This window comes from Bos grunniens, chromosome 14 (genome assembly GCF_055505025.1).
Source record: "Bos grunniens cultivar Pamir isolate PY7600 chromosome 14, Bosgru_T2T1.0, whole genome shotgun sequence".
Classification (NCBI taxonomy): domain Eukaryota; kingdom Metazoa; phylum Chordata; class Mammalia; order Artiodactyla; family Bovidae; genus Bos; species Bos grunniens.
In genome coordinates this window covers 24706336-24728448 of record NC_141178.1, presented here as the reverse complement: position 1 = coordinate 24728448, position 22113 = coordinate 24706336, and the positions used below count along the sequence as shown (strand labels likewise).

The window sequence follows — 22113 nt, the reverse complement described above, 5'->3', positions numbered from 1 at the left end:
CTTAGAAGTAAATGAGTATCAATGAAAATTCAAGATACAGTTTTTGAAATCACACATGTAACTATATTAGCTCAACAATGCCATGAGAAGGAAAGAAAAACTAACACTGTCCAAGTGTCCATTATGTGCCTGTGTAGCAGATAAAAAATAAATTTTCCTCTACCCCTCTAGGTTCTTGGCTGTGATACTTCTGTTACAAGACTAACAGGAGAAAAATAAATGTTTAATAACATGTATACCTGAGAGAGACCGATAGAAAACTGAGTTACTCCCACAAATGGCCCAAGCCATCACCTTAAATACCATCTCCAACTAAAGACAAAAGAAGATGTTGGAGGTAAGCCAAGGAAGCAGTTGCATGGTTACCAAAGCACAGTAAACAAGGGTACGATTATTATGTGAATTGAAGGGTTACCTTCTCTACTGATAAGAATTTCTAGAGATTTAGTCATCTTCTCTGCCTACTACAGCAGAAGAGGAGACTTCCCTTACAAAAGGAGGTTTTCCTTATAAATGTGAATGCCTCTTACAAACGAGTAACTTGTGCTTGTTTTCAGGGTTTCTCCTGTGACTGCTGTTTCTTAAAAATAACCACCTCAAGATAATGCATATACCAATGAGGCTTATTCTGGGGTGGCATATTTGTTCACCTCGCCCTGCTACTGAAATTTCTCCAAGGAGAATCATAGTACAGAATGTGAGTTAAGAGATAGGTCTATATTTCATTGAACCAGCCCCTTAGTCTTGAAATAGGTCAGTTAAACAGTTGCCTCATCTCAGAAGGCAGCTTTGTGGGTGGGCTCCCAAAGTTAGACCTATATGATGCGAGCAATTAGGTATCTAATAAAGATATCCTGAGGTTCCTACACCCATAGGTTTTCCCACACAATAAGAAAACATTGTCCTTTAAGTAGATGAAAGAAAAGTTATAGTTTTATAGAAGTACAAATATTGATATTAAAGCTTATTTAAAAATCCTTATAATAATTCAATTTTACCTAGCTTAACCACACAAGATTCTCTCTTCACAACTTTTCATATCCATTTAGACTGTTCTTTATCCTCATCTTTTCCATTTTGAAATAGCCAGTTGTTCTTAAAGACAAAATTTTCATTTCCCTTAACAAAAACACATCTCCATGTCTCACACTTTGCTACCCAATAACATACCCTACTTACCTTGTATTCAGAGATGGAATAGTTTCTCTTAACTATTGCTACTAGTTTTAATTACATATATTAGAATCCTTAACCTATAGAAACCTTAATTTCTACTCAAACCTCAGAAGTAAACAATTGCGAATGGTCTGTTATAATAGTGTTCCTTTTTCATAGTACAGGTTTTGGATGTGGCATGAGACCCAAACATTTTTGGCGCATCTATTTTTTATTACAGAAAAACTAATGTTCAAAATGCTATCTTATTTAGAAATGATATAGATTTCAATGAATCTATATCCTTTAATTTAGCAGAATTTTAAGTTACTAAAAAGGTTTTGGAAGCTTTAAAAGATTTTAAAGGAGACATAAAAAACTTCATCATTATTGAAAAGTCTACTTACAGACTATATAATTCATTATTAATCATATTTTAATTATTTATGAAACTTTCATAAATATTAGGCAAAATTAACCATATTATTTTTCTCTTGCTGACAGTTTTTGTAACAGGTAAGACATGAGCTTAGCTAAGTAGTAAACTCAGGTAGAATATAAGTTGTATGTATGCATTATATTTAGTGCTAATAACACTGAAAACATGTCATTTTAATTAAACCAACAAACTTCAACTAGCTTTCATTTACCAAAGATTATTCTAGATCCCCTGGAGGATGGCATGGCAACCCATTCCAGTATTCTTATATGAAAAATCCCATGCACAGAGGAGCCTTGGAGGCTGCAGTCTATAGGGTCATACAGAGTCGGACACGACTGAAGCGACTTAGCATGTACGCATGCATTCCAGATCACATGTACTTGAAAAAAACATTGTAGGGTTAGTTTCTGTATTTCTGTGAGTTTTGGACTATCCAAGCCATACAGTGTTTTCCTTCAAGCTGACCAAATAGAGTTTTGACAAATTATGTTTGACAGTATCATATAGAGATAGAAAAATACCACATCTATAACATACATATAGAGATACACGTAATCATATAGAGAAATACAAAGAGAAACAGTATAGCTTTGATTCTAAAATTTTGGCCATATGTCAGGTCCAATATAAAACTAAACTCAATATAAAACTTATTTTTAAAAATAGCTGGATCCAAACTGTGTTTCTGGAAGATGGAATAAGTTTACCTGCTCAGAGGGAAGCTTTTTTTACTAATATCTGTGGAGAAGACACTTGAAATTTTTTTTATTTGCTCAATTTCTAAATAGCTCCTTTTTGTTCCCTCTAGATGAGAATGATTTCCTTAAAGTTTGCATTTCAAAGAAGCGGCTATTAGTTCCTAGAGTAGACAAGGTAGGCACAGAGAAAGTGTACAAGTTTCCTCTAAGATGAAGTTTGGGGGATACTATTAAAGTCTAGGAAAATTAAAAATTTTGTCTTTGTCTCAAGTGCAGAACAATTCTGTCTCCAATGTCCTAATCTTCTACAATATCTGCAAGCATTTTGAGATCAATAGGGAGATTGGGGGGTTGGTAAGGATAGCTGGATTTTTGAATTGCTTCTACAGCTACATTTCTGGCTTTGTAAAGATTTTAAAGACAAAGACAATTGTTTTGAATTCCTCAGTGAATTAGACTGTAGCCTGAATCATATCAAGGGGCTGACCTGCCCATCCAAATACATTATCTCCCATTTCCTTCTTTTCTATCAAGATTTTCAACCAAGATGGGAATCAAAAGAATCCTGTGTTTTGGAACTTCAGGGTTGAATGTGGTATGCCTTTGTAAAGTCTGTAAAAATGCTTACCTTTTTTTCTGAGTGTACAGTTCAACCTCAACCAGTTTACCTTAGGATGAAAAGCTCTGCCATTGCTCCTACCAGCATCTTAACATCAACCTCCCCCTGAGTCATGCCCTGATCATTTGTAAACAGACCTAGGAGGAATTCTGCTCATCTGTTACCTCTATGAGAAGTGTTTTCCCCAGGGGACCCTCTGACTTTTCTGTTAACTACAGTATTATAACGAAAGAACACACCTTAGCAGCCAGGCAAGGTCCCTGTAAATGGAAATGTGACTGTCCACTGGTGTTTTCAACTCTCATAAATGTGGTAGGATCTTTTGAAACTGAAGTAAGAAAAAGGATGTTTTACATAATTTCATCCTGTTAAGGAAAACCCTAAAGCTAAATACCATACTACTATTTTTGTGTCTTCTTTTCAATGTTATCTTTCCATAGGTACCAATAAGACAGTTGTTAAAAATCTTTTTTCATATACGGAAGTCTTTCCAGTTCAAAAGATGCATCATCTGCCCATTGACAAGGAGAATACTCAATGGTATATTTATCTCAATAGTGACTCAAACCAATAAGCCTTTCATTGGCTTGCGTGTGCTAAGTTGATTCAGTCATGTCCAACTCTTTGTGACCCTATGGACTATATATTCCGCCAAGGCTGCTCTGTCCATCAGATTTTTCCAGGAAAAACACTAGAATGAGTTGCCATGTCCTCTTCCAGGGCCTCTTCACTAGTTGCTATACCCAAGAAACTAGTTCACACAAATATTTCTTCATCTAATCTAAATTTGGAATGCAAGTGTGAAATGAAAATATCTCCTGCCATATTAATAAACAAGAAGTGTCACAGCCATCAGCGATTTCTGGCCTTCAAAAATGAGTGCAGGCTCCCAAAACTGTAATCCAGAGGATGCTGCCACCCCCAGGTGATTGCTGAGGAGCTGGGGGAATGCAAGCAGCACTGTGATCAAGGAAACAGGATGAGCCCCAGGTAGCTGAGGTGCATATGAAAGGAATGAATTCAGTGAGACCAGAGACTTGCATCTTACATACACAGAACGCTCAATTCCTTAACTTGATACCTGATGGTCCCTCTTGCCTCCTTGGAGCAGTTTTCTCAGAGCTACTGAGATGCTGCATCCCAGGTTCAGAGTCCTAAACATTCCCACCAAATAAAGAAGCTTTCTACTTTTCAGAATACTGGAGTGGGTAGCCTATCCCTTCTCCAGGGGATCTTGCTAACCCAGGAATCGAACCAGGGTCTCTTGCATTGCAGGTGGATTTTTTACCAACTGAGCTATGAGGGAAGCCCTACTTTCAGGTTGTAACTCAACAGGTTTTAGTTGACAGGAGGGACAAATTTTTACCCTCTTGTCTAAACTGGGTATACAGATAGGGACTTGGAAGAATTGACTTTAGTAGAACTTTTTACTTTTTGCCGGCTTCTACCAGATTTCCAGGATCCCATCTGCAGGCTCCAGAGTGAGTGAGTTGTCTCAGAAACTCCCATCATGGGTCTTTCAAAACTACTGGGGAGGAAAAATAATTTTCCCTCTCTACTTCTAGGTTCTTAGTGGAGACAACTGTGCTAAAGGGCAGATTAACAGGGGAGAAAAACAAGTTTAATAACATGTATACCTTGGTGATACCCGTGGAAAACTAACTCCCCAAATGGCCCAAGCTACACACTACATGGGTCTTCCCTGGTGGTTCACTGGTAAAGAATCCACCTGCCAATGCAGGAGATGCAGATTCAGTCCCTGGATCTGGAAGATCTCCTGGAGGAGGAAATGGCAACCCACTCTAGTATTCTTGCCTGGAAAATGCCATGGACAAAGAAGCTGGGTGGGCTACAGTCCAAGGGGTTGCAAAGAGTTGGACACAACTTAGCAGCTAAACAACAATACCTTATATACAGAAGATGTTGCAAAAGGGAGGGATAAGCCAGTTATGGACAGTTATTAGGCAAAGCAAAATAAACAGGGATAGAGTAGTTTTCTCCACTGGTAAGCCTGTCTAAAGGTTTAGTGATCTTTCTCTTCCTGGTACAGAAAGGGAGACAGACTGATAAATGGACATTTTCCCTTATAACTAAGCATGTTGTTTATAAAATGGACAACTTCTACTAGATTTTCAGAGCTTCTCCTATGTCTGCTGTTCCTTAAAAAGTCTGTTGTGGCTTAAGAATAACTGGCTCAAGATAATTTTTATGTCAAAGAGGAGTATTGGGGGATAGCATATACTGCTCTCCTGACTGGACATTTTCACAGGTAACTCAACATGTACTATGTTGTTGAATTTAATTCTTATAAAAATTTGTGTAAAGTTAATTACATCATTGAAAATCATATACATAGTGTCTAAGGATTACAGTCATTTCTTTCACCCCAAATTTAGTACTCTTTCCATGCATTGTCTTTCTCTGTAATCTTAGACAATATGGGCCAGGAGGATAAAACTGGGAAATATTTTATAAAGCATATCTACAACTTTCTCAGAAGTTATTTTCCCAAGGAAGACCATAAGTGTGAAACCTATATCTGCTTTTCAGATACAAACTAGTATTTTGTTTTGTCCACAATTTATTATAATAATTTAATGATCAGAGAACATAATTGGATTTTATGAGGCTCAAAAAAAGCCTAGAATACAGGAAAAATAAAGTCAATCAATTTAACCCCACTGCTAGAAGTTCTACAATAAGCACTCTCTAATCCAAAAATGCTGTAGGGCTCTAGAAGAAGCCTATTTGTGATCAAATAAGCCCTGAACTGACTTTTGATGTTAAGAGAAGGGTAGGATAGATGTTCCAAATGGTCCTCCTCTTGTAATGCAAGTTGATCCTGCATAACTACAACATACTTGCTTTTTAAATTAGAGTTGAACACAAAAGCAAACATAGAAAATCTCCAAAGATTAAGATATGTAGGGGAAGAATAAAAAGAACAGTGAGCTAAACCCTGAATAATCCCAGGAAACAAATATACAATTTAAGGTTCCCCAATTCTAATACCAGCCCTGGGCTCAGGGGACATCTAGGCCATTGTCTTCAAGGTAGGGATGCTGCACAGTAATGTGAGATGCCCCACAGGAGCTAAAGTGGTTGAATATGCGTATGTAACTTTGGCTCCCTGAAGCAAACAAATCTTCAGAAAGTCACCCTACATTAGCCTTTCAGAATTCTCAAAAGTTGCATAAAGTAAAACTCACCGTTTAAATAAATCACTTAATAAATAAAATAGGCTGCATGAGTGAGCGTGATCAGAAGTAACAAAAAATAAACCTGTCAAAACCTGGTGACATTAGAATTAGCTGATGAAAAATATACAATGATTTTTATAAAAACCTAGAAAAAATACCTGATGCAAAGACCCCGTTGCTGGGAAAGATTGAAGGCGGGAGGAGAAGGGGACGACAGAGGATGAGATGGCTGGATGGCATCACTGACTCGATGGACGTGAGTCTGAGTGAACTCCGGGAGTTGGTGATGGACAGGGAGGCCTGGCGTGCTGTGATTCATGGGGTTGCAAAGAGTCGGACACGACTGAGTGACTGAAGAAAAAGACAAACACAGTTAAAATATGTTAGAAACATGAGATTATTAAAAATGGCTAAGCAAATTGTAAAAGGATCAAGTAGAGGTTTTCTGAATAAAAAACATTTATTGAAATTAAAATCTCAATTGCTATGTTAAATAATATATAAGACACAGCTAAGGAGATAATGAACTAGAAACAAGAAATGAAGAATTTGCAGTTGAGAGATAAGGGCATGGAAGTATAAAAGGTTAAGAATCACTGAAGAAAGAAACACAGAAGGTCAAACACGCATTTAATTATAATCCTTGAGAAAATAATACAGAGAAGCAATAATGGACTAATTGAGAATCAGGCGGAGAATTGCTGAGTCTCATGAACATGAGAGCTTTTTAAGAATTATGATAGACAGAAACTTAATAATCAGAGGAAAATCTGTATGAAAAAGATAGTAAAACTCCAGAACACCAACTATAAAGGAAGTATCTGAAATTCTGCCAGCCAGGGAAAAAAAAAAAAAAAACAGAACACCTATAATAAAGAAAATTTAGTCTAACAATATATTTCTGAACAGCTTCAATGTAAGTCAAAGGCCTTAGAGCAAAATCTTCAAGACTGAGAGAATATGAACCTAGAATTGTATTACGAAAGTTCTTTTTCAAGGTCATTATTAAAATACATTCACAAAAAGAAAAAACAAGTTTACCACCAATAGACCTTTACTAGCATACATTCTAAAAGGTGTACTTAAAGGAAAAGGAGGAAAGATTCTAGATATAAATTATGAAATACAAGAAAACAATGTTGATCAAAGCAAATGTTAAACATACAGATTAATCTATACACTAAAAATAACAAAATGATAACTATTTTGTTTATGATGAATAACTGTTAAAAAGAGACAACAAAGGTACTAGATATGCACAGTCTAATACTGTTAGACAGAAATTATTATTTAAACTTAAGAAAATTAAGTTAAAAATTCAGGTACTTATTCACACTAGCTACATTTTGCATGCTCAATAGCCATATGTGCTGGAAGTACTAAGTAGTCAGTAAGACAAGAGTTAAATAAAGAAGAAAACTAAAATGTCACTATTAACAAATGATATAAATGTTTACATAGAACATTCAGCAAATTTGGAAAACTCAGCAGTGGCCACAGGACTGGAAAAGGTCAGTTTTCATTCCAATCCCAAAGAAAGGCAATGCCAAAGAACATTCAAAATCCCACATAATTGCACTCATCTCACATGCTAGTCAGTGAAGTCGCTCAGTCGTGTCCAACTCTTTGCAACCCCATGGACCATAGCCTACCAGGCTCCTCTGTCCATGGGATTTTCCAGGCAAAAGTACTGGAGTGGATTGCCATTTCCTTCTCCAGGGGATCTTCCCGACCCAGGGATGGAACCTGAGTCTCCCGCATTGTAGACAGACGCTTTACCGTCTGAGCCACCAGGGAAGTAAAGTAATGCTCAAAATTCTCCAAGCCAGACTTCTACAGTACGTGAATCATGAACTTCCAGATGTTCAAGCTGGATTTAGAAAAGGCAGGGGAACCAGAGATTAAATTGCCAACATCCGCTGGATCATGGAAAAAGCAAGAGAGTTCCAGAAAAACATCTATTTCTGCTTTATTGACTATGCCAAAGCCTTTAACTGTGTGGACCACAATAAACTCCGGAAAATTCATTGACAGATGGGAATAACAGACCACCTGACCTGCCTCTTGAGAAATTTGTATGCAGGTCAAGAAACAACAGTTAGAAATGGACATGGAAGAACAGATCGGTTCCAAATAGGGAAAGGAGTACATCAAGGCTGTATATTGTCACCTTGCTTATTTAACTTATATGCAGAGTACATCATGAGAAACGCTGGGCTGGATGAAGCACAATCTGGAATCAAGATTGTCGGAAGAAATATCAATAACCTCAGATATGCAGATGACATCACCCTTATGGCAGAAAGCAAAGAACTAAAGAGTTTCTTGATGAAGTGAAAAAGGAGAGTGAAAAAGTTGGCTTATAACTCAACATTCAGAAAACTAAGATCATGGCATCTGGTCCCATCACTTCATGGCAAATAGATAGGAAACAGTGGCTGACTTTATTTTTCTTCTCTCCAAAATCACTGCAGATGGTGACTGCAGCCATGAAATTAAAAGACGCTTGCTCCTTGGAAGAAAAGTTATGACCAACCTAGACAGCTTATTAAATAGCAGAGGCATTACTTTGCCAACAAAGTCTGTCTAGTCAGGCTTTGGTTTTTCCAGTGGTCATGTATGGATGTGAGAGTTGGACTGTAAAGAAAGCTGAGTGCCGAAGAATTGGGGCTTTTGAACTGTGGTGTTGGAGAAGACTCTTGAGAGTCCCTTGGACTGCAAGGAGATCCAACCAGTCCATTCTGAAGGAGATCAGCCCTGGGGTTTCTTTGGAAGGAATGATGCTGATGCTGAAATTTAAGTACTTTGGCCACCTCATGTGAAGAGTTGACTCATTGGAAAAGACTCTGATGCTGGGAGGGATTGGGGGCAGGAGGAGAAGGGGACGACAGAGGATGAGATGGCTGGATGGCATCACTGACTCGATGGACGTGAGTCTGGGTGAACTCTGGGAGTTGGTGATGGACAGGGAGGCCTGGTGTACTACAGTCCATGGGGTCACAAAAAGTCAGACATGACTGAGTGACTGAACTGTACTGAAATGAACAAATGATATGAATGTCTATATAGAAACCTAAAGAATTTACCAGCAAATATTAGAAATCTTGCTTACCAAAGTGCCTGAATATAACATTATTTAAACATTAATGTGTTAATATATATAAGCTACAAATTCAGAAAGCATAACTTAAAATGTATTTTATTAATAACATGAAACATACAGTGAAATATATATATTTTAAAAGATGATGTGCTAGAAGCCAAGGAACAAAGAGTAAATTTTATTGAAAGCTGTTTATAGAACACAAAAATATAAAAATAAATATACCAAGTACATGGTGGGATAGCTCAATAGCATTAAATGTCAGTTTTCCTTACATGTCACTATATTGAGGAGGAAAAGTTAAAAGTTTACATAACCTCCTGCTCGTTCTGCCTCTGTAACTCAGCTTGCTCCTTGCAAAGCCTGGATTATGTAGGTCACGTAGTCTCAGAAAGTGGGGACTTATTTACAATACCAGGAACTGGAGCTTATCTCACTCACCCTTGTCCTGCTCTTTGCAATTGCCCAGCGCCTGCCAACCTGCTTAATCATGCCTGTCCATGTAAAGGTCAGGCATCCCCCTCACCATCTTGACTGCTGTTCCTGTATGCGGAACCCCTTAGTTAAAGCAGCCTATTAGCAGCTAGTGTTGCCCACTATAGTCTGTGTATGAAAACTCTGTTACCCCTTTGTTCAGGGCTCAGAGCTTGGAGTGTTATCTCCTTTGGGCCTGCCGGTGTAATAAACCTGAATTCTCCAACTCTCTGAGTGTGGAGCTTGGTTTCTCAATTACTGACTTCTGCAACAATATATTTAATCAAAATTTAACAGGATTTTTAGGAAATAAGTTAACTCTAAGACTCACTTGAAAAAGTAAAGGCCCAATAATGGGTAAAACACAACTGAAGAAGAATAGTGTGGGGAAAACTGTACTGTCAGATAATAAGCTTTATTATAGAGGTATGCTAATGAATAAAGTGTGATATTAATTCACAGCTGGTCATGGTACAAAACACTCAATAGATTAGAGAGTTCAGAAACAGACGTATGCTTAATAGAACTCAGTAATGACAAAGATGATATTCCTGATCATTGGAGAAAGGAGCTATACTAATCATATAAAAAATATTTTTTGAATATAATACCTATAAATTTCAAGCTGACTAAATATTAAATTCCAAAGGGAAACTTTTAGAAGATATCTTTTATGATCTCAGAATAGGGTAAATATCAACCTTAAATGAAAAAATATTATTAAACTCAATTATATTAATAGAAAAAACTTCTGCTTATCAAAAGACATAATAAAGAAAATAGGAAATCACAAATTATTTGAAGAAGATAGACCCAAAGAATTAGTATCCACCAAGTATAATATGCTTATGAAGCAACAATAAAAACAACTACCCTTCTCCCATCAAATCAAAACAATCTAATAAATGACCAAACCTGTATTTCAAATGAGAAAAGATACTTAATGATTTAACCTCATTAGTAATCAGATAAGTAGAATTTAATGTCACAATGACATATTTTACATATATATTTTAAAATTCTTATATTAATTGCTGGCCAGGAGGCAGAGTGATAAAACATATATACAACTCTAGGGGCTGTATAATTGGAATATCTAATTTGAGAAACAATAATTTTGTAAATCTAAGCCTGAACTTACCTATTACTGAGGAATTTTACTCCTAGAAACAAAACTTAGAGAAACCTGCACATGAGCCCCAGAAGCTATGTACAAGAATTGTGTAGATGACAATAATAATTAATAACAAAAAATCAGGTAACAGAAGCACTGACAAAGAAACTATAAATTATGACATAGTCACAAAAAATACAATATTAAGTAGCTGTGAAAAAGAGGGAACTATGGCTACTAGAACATGATAGATGAATCAGAAACAATGTTGAGTGCAAAAAAGCAAGTTGAAGAAAATTACGTATTATGAACTTATATAAAGCATAATATACACATATAATTATGTAATTACCTAACTTATATACTACAAAGTTTATGAAGAGCTTTTTATTTTTTTTAGATATTGCTACATATGTGAAGATTTTATTTAAGAAGGAAAGAGAGGCAGGTTGGAGACAAGATAGTGAAGTAGGAAGCCTTGAGCTCAGCTTCTCTCATGAAAATACCAAAATCACAAATAACTGCTGAACAACCATCAAGAAAAAAGACTGAAACTACCAGAGAAGATATTCTACATCCAAAGACAAAAAGAGAAATCACAATATCATGATAGGAGGGGTGGTGTTTCTGCTGCTAAGTCGCTTCAGTCGTGTCCAACTCTGTGCGACCCCATAGACGGCAGCCCTCCAGACTCTGCCGTCCCTGAGATTCTCCAGGCAAGAACACTGGAGTGGGTTGCCATTTCCTTCTCCAATGCATGAAAGTGAGAAGTGAAAGTGAAGTCGCTCAGTCGTGTCCGACTCTTCACAACCCCATGGACTGCAGCCCACCAGGCTCCTCCATCCATGGGATTTTCCAGGCAAGAGGAGGGGTGCATTCATGACAATATAAAATCCTACACACACCAGATGGATGACCAACAAACTGAAAAATAATTATATCACAGAGGTTCCCCCACAGGAGTGTGGTTTCTGAGGCCTATGTCAGACTCCCCAGCCTGGAGGTCTGACATCAATCAAGAAGAGAAGCCCCCAGAGTATTTGGCTTTGAAAGCCAGCACAGCTTGATCAGAGGAACTCCAAGGACTTTGAAACATAGAAACAGCACTCTTGGAGGGTGCAAGCAAGGCCTCATGTAAACCAGATGCCAGGGGAAAAGCAATGACTTCACAGACGCCTAGACCTCACCTACCTGCTAGCGTTAGTATGTCACTTGAGAAGCAGGAAGCAGTTATAGCTCTCTCTTTAGACATAAAATCTGGTGGTGAACATGTCTGGAAATAGTTTGGGACATTTAGCACCAAGATGTGGAATCACCCACCAGCTTGTAGGCTCCAGTGCTGGGATGCCTTAGGCCAACCAACCAACAGGGCAGGAACACAGCCTACCTGTCATCAGACAGGCTACCTAAAATCTTCCTGAGCCCATAGCCTCTCCCTAAACACACCCCTTGACGTGGCCATGCCTACCAGAGGCAAAAGGCCCTGCTCCAGCCACCAGTGGGCAGGCAGCAGTCCCTCCCACCATGCTGCTGCTGCTAAGTCACTTCAGTCATGTCTGACTTTGTGCGACCCCAGAGACGGCAGCCCACCAGGCTCCCCCGTCCCTGGGATTCTCCACGCAAGAACACTGGAGTGGGCTGCCATTTCCTTCTCCAACACATGAAAGTGAACATTGAAAGTGAAGTCGCTCAGTCGTGTCTGACGCTCAGCAATCCCATGGACTGTAGCCTACCAGGCTCCTCCGTCCATGTGATTTTCCAGGCAAGAGTACTGGAGTGGGGTGCCATTGTCTTTTCCCACCATGAGGCCTCCACAAATCTCCAAACCAGCCTCACCCACCAGTGGGCAGATATCAGAGGCAAGAGAACTACACCATTGCAGCCTATGGAATGGAAATTGTAATCACAGAAAGACAAAATGAGACAGTAAATCTGTTCTAAATGGAGGAGCAAGACAAAACCCCAGAAGAACAACTGAATGATGTTGAGACAAGCAATCTACCCAAAACAGAATTCAGAGTAATGATAGTGAAGATGCTCCAAGATCTAGGAAAGAGAATAGAGGCACAGACCAAGAAGACACAAGAAATGTTGAACAATAACCTAGAAGAAATAAAGAACAAATAAACAGAGATGAACAAGAACTGAAATGAAAGTACTCTGGAAGAAATCAAGAGCAAAATAAATGAGGCAAAAGAACCGATAAGTGAGCTGGAAGACAGGGTAGAAATCACTGCCACAGAACAACAACAACAACAAAAAAGAATGAAAAGAAATGAGGACCATTTAAGAGACGTCTGGGACAACATTAAATGCAAGCAACAGTCACACTATATGGGTCCAAGAAGGAGAAGAGAAAGAGAAAGGGCCCGAGAACAGAGTGGAAGAAATAATAGCTGAAAACTTCCCTAACATGGGAAAGGAAACAGTCATCCAAGTCCAGGAAGCAGAGAGTCCCAGGCAGGATAAACCCAAAGAGGGACATGCTGAGACACATGGTAATCTAATCAATAAAATAAAGACAAATAAAAAATATTAAAAGCAACAAATAACATACAAGGGAACTCCCATAGGTTATTCAGCTGATTTCTTAGCAGAAACTGCAGGCAAGAAGGGAGTTGCAAGATATGTAAAATGTGATGAGAGAGAAAAACCTAAGACTAAGAATATTCTATCCAGGAAGGCTCTTACTCAGATTTGAAAGAGAAACCAAAGATTTACAGGCAAGAAAAAGCTAAGAGAATTTAGCACCACCAGACCAGGTTTGCAACAAATGGTAAAGGAACTTCTCTAGGCGGAAGAGAAAAGGCCAAAACTAGAAAACAAAAAAATTACAATTGGAAAAACTCACTGGTAAAGGCAAACATATAGTAAAGGTACAAAATCATACACATAAAAATATGATATCAAAACCATCAGTTGTGAGGAGAGCACAAATGCAGGATACTAGACATACATTTGAAATGAAAAGACCAGCAACTTCAAACAACCTTGTTTATATCATATTACTATATCAAAACCTTATGGTAACCACAAACTGAATAGATACATATACATAAAAGAAAGAGTCCAAACACAATACTAAATTTAGACATCAGGTCACAAGAGAGAAGATCAAAAAAATCACAGGAGAGAAGAGGAAGGGGAAAAAAAAGACTTACAAAGCAAATCCAAAATAATGCTTTAAATGTCAGTAAGAAAATACATATTGATAATTACCTTAAGGGTAAATGGATTAAATGCTTCAACCTAAAAACACAGACTGGTTGAATGGATACGAAAACATGCCCTGTATATATGCTGCACACAAAAGACCCACTTCAGACCTAGGGACATATACAATTGAAAGTAAGAGGATGGAAAAGAGTATTCCGTGCAAATGGAGTTCAAAAGAGGCTAGAGTAGCAATACTCATATCACACAAAATAAACTTTAAAATAAGTTAGAGAGTAACAATTGGCTTAAGGCTCAACATTCAGAAAACTAAGATGATGGCATCCTGTCTCATCACTTCATGGCAGATAGATAGGGAAACAGTGAAAACAGTGGCTGAGTTTATTTTGGGGGGCTCCAAAATCACTGCAGATGGTGATTTTAGACATGAAATTGACAGACGGTTACTCCTTGGAAGGAAAGTTATGACCAACCTAGACAGCATATTAAAAAGCAGAGACATTACTTTGCCAACAAAGGTCCATCTAATCAAGGCTATGGATTTTCCAATAGTCATGTAAGGATGTGAAAGTTGGACTATAAAGAAAACTGAGTGCAGAAGAATTAATGCTTTTGAACTGTGGTGTTGGAGAAGACTCTTGAGAGTCCCTTGGACTGCAAGGAGAGCCAACCAGTCCATTCTGAAGGAGATCAGTCCTGGGTGTTCATTGGAAGGACTGATGTTGAAGCTGAAACTCCAAAATTTTGGCCACCTGAAGTAAAGAGCTGACTCATTTGAAAAGACCCTGATGTTGGGAAAGATTGAAGGCAGGAGGAGAAGGGGACGACAAAGGATGAGATGGCTGGATGGCATCACCGACTTAATGGACATGAGTTTGGGTGAACTATGGGAGTTGGTGATGGACAGGGAGGCCTGGCACGCTGCAGTTCCTGGAGACGCAGAGAGTCGGACATGACTGAGATACTGAACGTGTAACTCATATTACGCAAAATAAACTTTAAAATAAAGACTGTTACAAGAGACAAAGAAGGACACTACATAATGATCAAGGGATCAATTCAAGAAGAAGATGTAACAATTGAAAATACACATGCACCTAACATCGGAGTAGCTCAATGTATAACGCGAATGCTAACAGCCATAAAGGGGCAATCGACAGGAACACAATAATAGTAGGGGATCTAACACCCCGCTTTCCTCAGTGGACAGATCATACAGACAGAAAATCAAGAAGGAAACTTAGGCCTTAAAAGACACAGAGACCATATGTATTTAATTGGTATTTATATAGCATTCCAAGCAAAAGCAGCAGAATACACATTCTTCTGGTGCAGATGGAGTATTCTCCAGGATGGATCACATGCTGGGCCACAAAGTGAGCCCCAGCAAATTTAAGAAATCTGAAATCATATTAAGCAGCTTTTCCAACCACAACACTATGAAATTAAACATCACCAAAAGAAAAAAACTGTAAAAAAACACAAATACATAAAGGCTAAACAATATCAAAGATATCAAAGAAGAAATTAAAAAATACCTAGACACAAATGGGAGAAGGCAATGCCATCCCACTCCAGTACTCTTGCCTGGAAAATCCCATGGATGGAGGAGCCTGGTAGGCTGCAGTCCATGGGGTCGCTAGGAGTCGGACACGACTGAGTGACTTCACTTTAACTTTTCACTTTCACGCATTGGAAAAGGAAATGGCAACCCACTCCAGTGTTCTTGCCTGGAGAATCCCAGGGACGGGGGAGCCTGGTGGGCTGCTGTCTCTGGGGTCGCACGGAGTCGGACACGACTGAAGTGACTTAGCCGCAGCAGCAGACACAATGACAACAAAAACACAACCATCCAAAACCTATGAAACACAGCAAAAACAGTCCCAAGAGGGAAGTTTATGGCAATACAACCTTTCCTCTGGAAACAAATCTCATATAAACAACCTCTAGCTTTACAAGTAAAGCAACTAGAGAAAGAAGAACAAACACAAAGTTTATAGAAGGAAAGAAATCATAAATATCAAAACAGAAATAAATAGAGATGAAGAAAACAATAGGAAAGATTGATGAAACTAAAAGCTGCTTCCTGAAAAGATAAACAAAATTGATAAAGCATCAGCCAGATTCATCAAGAAAAAAGAGGGGGTTCAAATCAATAAGTCAGAAATGAAAACAGGCTAAATTACAACTTATAACACAGAAATACACAGGAACATGAGAGACAACTGTTAATGCAAGCAGAGTCTGATGCTGGGAGGGATTGGGGGCAGGAGGAGAAGGGGACGACAGAGGATGAGATGGCTGGATGGCATCACTGACTCGATGGACGTGAGTCTGAGTGAACTCCGGGAGTTGGTGATGGACAGGGAGGCCTGGCGTGCTGCGATTCATGGGGTCGCAAAGAGTCAGATACGACTGAGCGACTGATCTGATCTGATATCTGCCTATAAGATGAATAACCTAGAAGACATGGACAAATTATTATAAGGGTACAGTCTCCTAGGACTGAATCAGAAATAAACAGAAAATATGAACAGATCAATCACAAATTGAAATTGAAATTGTGATGTAAAAACTCCCAACAAACAAAAGCTCAGGACCAGATAGCTTAATAGGCAAATTCTATCAAACATGAGAAAAGAGTTAGCACTCATCCTTCTGAAACTATTCCGAAAATTGCTGAGAAAGGAATACTCCCAAACTCATTCTATTAGGTCACTATTACCCAATAACAAAATTTTAAAAAGATACCACAAAAAAGGAAACTTACAGGTCAATATCACTGATGAATATAGATGAAAAAATTCTCAACAAAATACTAGCAAACCAAATCAACAATACACTAAATGGATTATACACCATGATCACCATGATCCCAGGGATGCAAGGATTTTTTTTATATCCATAAATCAATTAGTGTGATACAGCACATCAACATATTGAATAAAAACCATATGATCATCTCAACAGAAAAAAAAAAAAAAAAACTTTTTACAAAACTCAACATCCATTTATGATAAAAACTCTCCAGAAATTGGACAGAGGGAACACACCTCAACATAATAAAGGCCAAATATGACAAACCTACAGCTAACTTTATACTAAATGGTGAAAAACTGAAAGCTTTTTCTCTAAGTTCAGGAGTGCCCACTCTCACCACTTTTATTCAGCACAATTTTGGAAGTCCTAGCCACAGCAGTCAGAGTAGAAAAATTAATAAAAGGAATTCAAATTGTAAAAGAAGTAAAACTCTCCCTGTTTGCAGATGACTTACTATACATAGAAAATACTAAAGATTCTACCAGAAAAATACTAGAGCTCTTCAATGAATTCAGTAAAGTTGCAGGATGCAAAAATTAATACACAGAAATCTGTTGCATTTCTATATACTAACAATGGAAAATCAGAAAGAGAAATTAAAAATCCCATTTACCCACATATCAAAAAGAATAATATACCTAGGAATAAACCTAACTAAGTGGTCAAAATACCTGTACTTGAAAAACTTTAAACTGATGAAAGTAACTGAAGATGATACAAACAGTTGAAAAAACATACCATGTTCTTAAATTGAAAGAATAGTATTGTCAAAATGACTATACTACTCAAGACAATCTACAGATTCAATGTAATCCCTATCAAATTACCAGTGGCATTTTTCACAGAACTAAAAAAAATCTGAAAATTTGTATGGAGACACAAAAGACCCTGAATAGCTAAAGCAATCTTGAGAAAGAAAAATGGAGCTGGAGGAATGAAGCTCCCTGACTTCAGAATATACTACAAAGCTATATTCATTTGTAGTATAGAGGGGTTTCAGGAGGGAAGGGACATATATATATCCCTGTGGTTGATTCGTGGTATGTGTGGCGGAGGCCAACACAATATTGTAGAGCAACTGTCCTCCACTAACTGTATTTTGTTCTGTACTTCTCAATACTGTTGACTTACAATCTTTGATAATAATTATACTCATCAAAACAGTATGATACTGTACACACACACAATAGAACTGTAGATCAATGGAACAGGATAAAGAGCTCAGAAGTAGTTATGCCCTTACGGTCACTTAATCCTTGAAAAAGGAGGTAAGACAATACAATGGAAGAAAGATTGTCTCTTCAATAAATGGTTCTGGGAAAACTGGAAACTAAAGTAAAAAATGAAATTAGAATATGCTTTAATACCATACACAAAAATAAACTAGAATCTAAATTTAAGATCAGATACTATAAAACTTTTATAGGAAAACATAGGCATAGCACTCTTTGACATAAATTGTAGCAATATTTTTTCCAACCTGTCTCCTAGAGTAATGGAAATAAAAACAAAAACAAATGGAATCTAATTAAAAGCTTTTGCACAGCAAAGGAAACCATAAACAAAATGAAAAAACAACCCAAAGAATGGGATAAAGTATTTGCAAACAGTGAGACCAAGGAGAGATTAATCTCCAAAATTTTCAAAGAGTACAGACAGTTCAATACCAAAAAACAAACAACACAATCAAAAAATGTGCAGAATATCTAAATAGACATTTCTCCAAAGAAGACATGCAGATGACTAAGAAGCACATGAAAAGATATTCAACACTGCTAAATATTAGAGAAATGTAAATCAAAACTATAATGAGGTATCACCTCATACAGGTCAGAATGGTCATCATCAAAATTCTTTAAACAATAAATGCTGGAGAGGGTGTCGAGAAAAGAGAATCCTCCTACACTCTTGGTGGGAATGTAAATTGGTATAGCCACTATGAAGAACAATATGGAGATCCATTAAAAAACTAAAAAGAGCTACCATATAATTCCACAATCCCACTCCTGGGCATGTGTCCAGAGAAAACCATAATTAGAAAAGACACATGCACCCCAGTGTTCATTGCAGCATTATTTACAATAGCCTGGACAGGGAAGCAAACTATCCATCATTAGAGGAATGGATAAAGAAGATGTGGTATGTATATTCAATAGAATATAACTCAGCCATTAAAAAGAATGCAATAATCCCATTTATAGCAACATGGATGAACCTAGAAATTACCATACTAAATGAAGTAAGTTGGAAAAGGCAAATATCATATGATATCACTTATATGTGGAGTCAAAACAATATGTGAATAAACTTATTTACAAAAATAGAAGTTGACACATAGTCTTCAAAAACAAACTTATGGTTACCAAATGGATAAATTGGGGTTGGGATAAATTAGGAAGGTGAGATTAACATATATACACCACTGCATGTAAAACAGATAATCAACAAGATTTACTGTGTAGCACAGGGAACCCTACTCAATATTTGTAATAACCTAAATGGGAAAAGAATCTGAAAAAGAATAGATAAATGTATATGAATAACTGAATCACTTTGCTGTAGACCTGAAACTAACACAGTATTGTAAATCAACTGTATTCCAACGTAAAACAAAAATTTTTTAATAAAAAAACTTAATAAAAATAAAAACCAGCACTTGAAATAATAATTACCGCTATATTGGTTTGAGGTCACAAATCTAATAAAATGATCATATTTACAAAATAAAAAAATACATGCATGTGCACCAAATCACTTCAGTTGTGTCTGACTCTTTGCATTCCTATAGTCGTAGCCCACCAGTCTCATCTGTCCATGGGATTCTCCAGGGGAGAATACTGGAATGGTTTGCCTTGGCATCCTTCAGGGGATCTTCCTGACCCAGAGATGGAACTGGCATCTCTTAAGTATTCTGAATTGGCAGGCAGGTTTTTACCACTAGGGCCACACGGGAAGTCTCCAAAAAATGCATAGGCAATACTGTATCAGTTATTTCTGGAATGGTAGTAGAAGGATGGAATGTTGGAGGAATACACCCAAAATTCAGGGATGTCAATAACATTCTAGTTTTTAATCTAAACTAGTTCACCGTGTTGATGTTATTATGCTTCATAAAGTCTCATCAATTACTTATATGTATCAAATATTGCATAACATTTTATTCAGAGCTTTTGTGTATCTTTTGATGTACCACGTAATTTGGCTTAGCTAAAAATGATAAGCTAAATTACATTATGCATGAGTAAACAAAAAAACATGGATTTGGAGCCAGTTAGAGCTAGATTGGAATTTTCCTTGATTTTGATGATTGCTAGATTAAGCTGTATAATCTTGAGTGAGACATTTAGGATCTCTGAATATCAGTCTCTTTCAACAATATTTTATATTACGCCTGCTATGTGCTGATGTTCAAGCTGGTTTTAGAAAAGGCAGAGGAACCAGAGATCAAGTTGCCAACATCCGCTGGATCATGGAAAAAGCAAGAGAGTTCCAGAAAAATATCTATTTCTGCTTTATTGACTATGCCAAAGCCTTTGACTGTGTGGACCACAATAAACTGTGGAAAATTCTGAAAGAGATGGGAATACCAGACCACCTGATTTGCCTCTTGACAAATCTGTATGCAGGTCAGGAAGCAACAGTTAGAACTGGACATGGAACAACAGACTGGTTCCAAACAGGAAAAGGAGTATGTCAAGGCTATATATTGTCACCCTGTTCATTTAGCTTATATGCAGAGTACATCTTGAGAAACGCTGGGCTGGAAGAAACACAAGCTGGAATCAAGATTGCCAGGAGAAATATCAATCACCTCAGATATGCAGATGACACCACCCTTATGGCAGAAAGTGAAGAGGAACTCAAAAGCCTCTTGATGAAGGTCAAAGTGGAGAGTGAAAAAGTTGGCTTAAAGCTCAACATTCAGAAAACGAAGATCATGGCATCCGGTCCCATCACTTCATGGGAAATAGATGGGGAAACAGTGAAAACAGTGTCAGACTTTATTTTTCTGGGCTCCAAAATCACTGCAGATGGTAACTGCAGCCATGAAATTAAAAGACGCTTACTCCTTGGAAGGAACGTTATGACCAACCTAGATAGCATGTTCAAAAGCAGAGACATTACTTTGCCAACAAAGGTTCGTCTAGTCAAGGCTATGGTTTTTCCTGTGGTCATGTATGGATGTGAGAATTGGACTGTGAAGAATTCTGAGTGCCGAAGAATTGATGCTTTTGAACTGTGGTGTTGGAGAAGACTCTTGAGAGTCCCTTAGACTGCAAGGAGATCCAACCAGTCCATTCTAAAGGAGATCAGTCCTGGGTGTTCTTTGGAAGGAATGATGCTAAAGCTGAGACTCCAGTACTTTGGCCACCTCATGCAAAGAGTTGACTCATTGGAAAAGACTCTGATGCTGGGAGGGATTGGGGGCAAGAGGAGAAGGGGACGACAGAGGATGAGATGGCTGGATGGCATCACTGACTCGATGGACATGAGTCTGAGTGAACTCTGGGAGTTGGTGACGGACAGGGAGGCCTGGCGTGCTGCGATTCATGGGGTCGCAAAGAGTCGGACATGACTGAGCAACTGATCTGATCTGATCTGATGTGCTTAGTACAGTTCGGGACACTAGAGGTATAGTGATCAACAAAACAGAGGCCACATCCAGGTGCTGCAGAAGATCTGGAGAATAGATTGCACAGGAGCCTGGAATGGCTCACCATTCCAGGCTGAGATACTTGGTGTGAGACCCATGTCAGAGCCCTCTTAGGTGAATTTCTGTGGAAATTATTTCACAGGCCTTTTCTGAATTGGTGCTCTTCCACCACTCCTGGGAATATATCTAACACAGACCAGGACATTTTACATCCTAACAGTATCATAAGTAGTTTGTCTAAGAAGCTGGCTATCTGTTCTTTTGTCAGTCTATTAAATTCCTCATGGTATGAGGTTAGGTCAGCTGTGGTACAAGGGACCAACCCTGTAGAGAAGTCTTTACTGTAACTTGCTCATATGCTAATAATCCCTGACTGCCTTACTTGTACGCTTTTCCCATTTTTACCCTCACTCCCAGTGTCACCAGAGAGAAAATTCCTTTCTCCCATTTTACTTTTACAGACATCAGGGTCAGAACTCTCCCCTCTCCTACCTGCCTACCTTCACGTTCTCTGTGCGTCTCATTCTTTCTCTTATTGCCACGTTCCCACTGAGCTCTTGGATACTCAAGCAGTCCTGGGGCTACGAGCATGTTGGTTTATCAGTTACCATCTATCCTGAAGGAATTTGTTGCTGCTGTTGTTTAGTTGCTCAGTTATAT

General features: G+C 38.0%; 1 long non-coding RNA gene across 8 annotated transcripts in view; it reads right to left on the bottom strand.

The window, feature by feature from the left end:
- Positions 1–1572: 1572 nt before the first annotated feature.
- LOC147359196 (uncharacterized) overlaps positions 1573–22113 on the bottom strand; it is a 224404-nt gene continuing 203863 nt past the window's right edge. For all 8 annotated transcript variants that reach the window (XR_015140589.1, XR_015140590.1, XR_015140594.1 and 5 more), the window contains one exon: positions 1573–6465. This is a non-coding gene — a long non-coding RNA (uncharacterized LOC147359196). The remainder of the gene's footprint in view (positions 6466–22113) is intronic.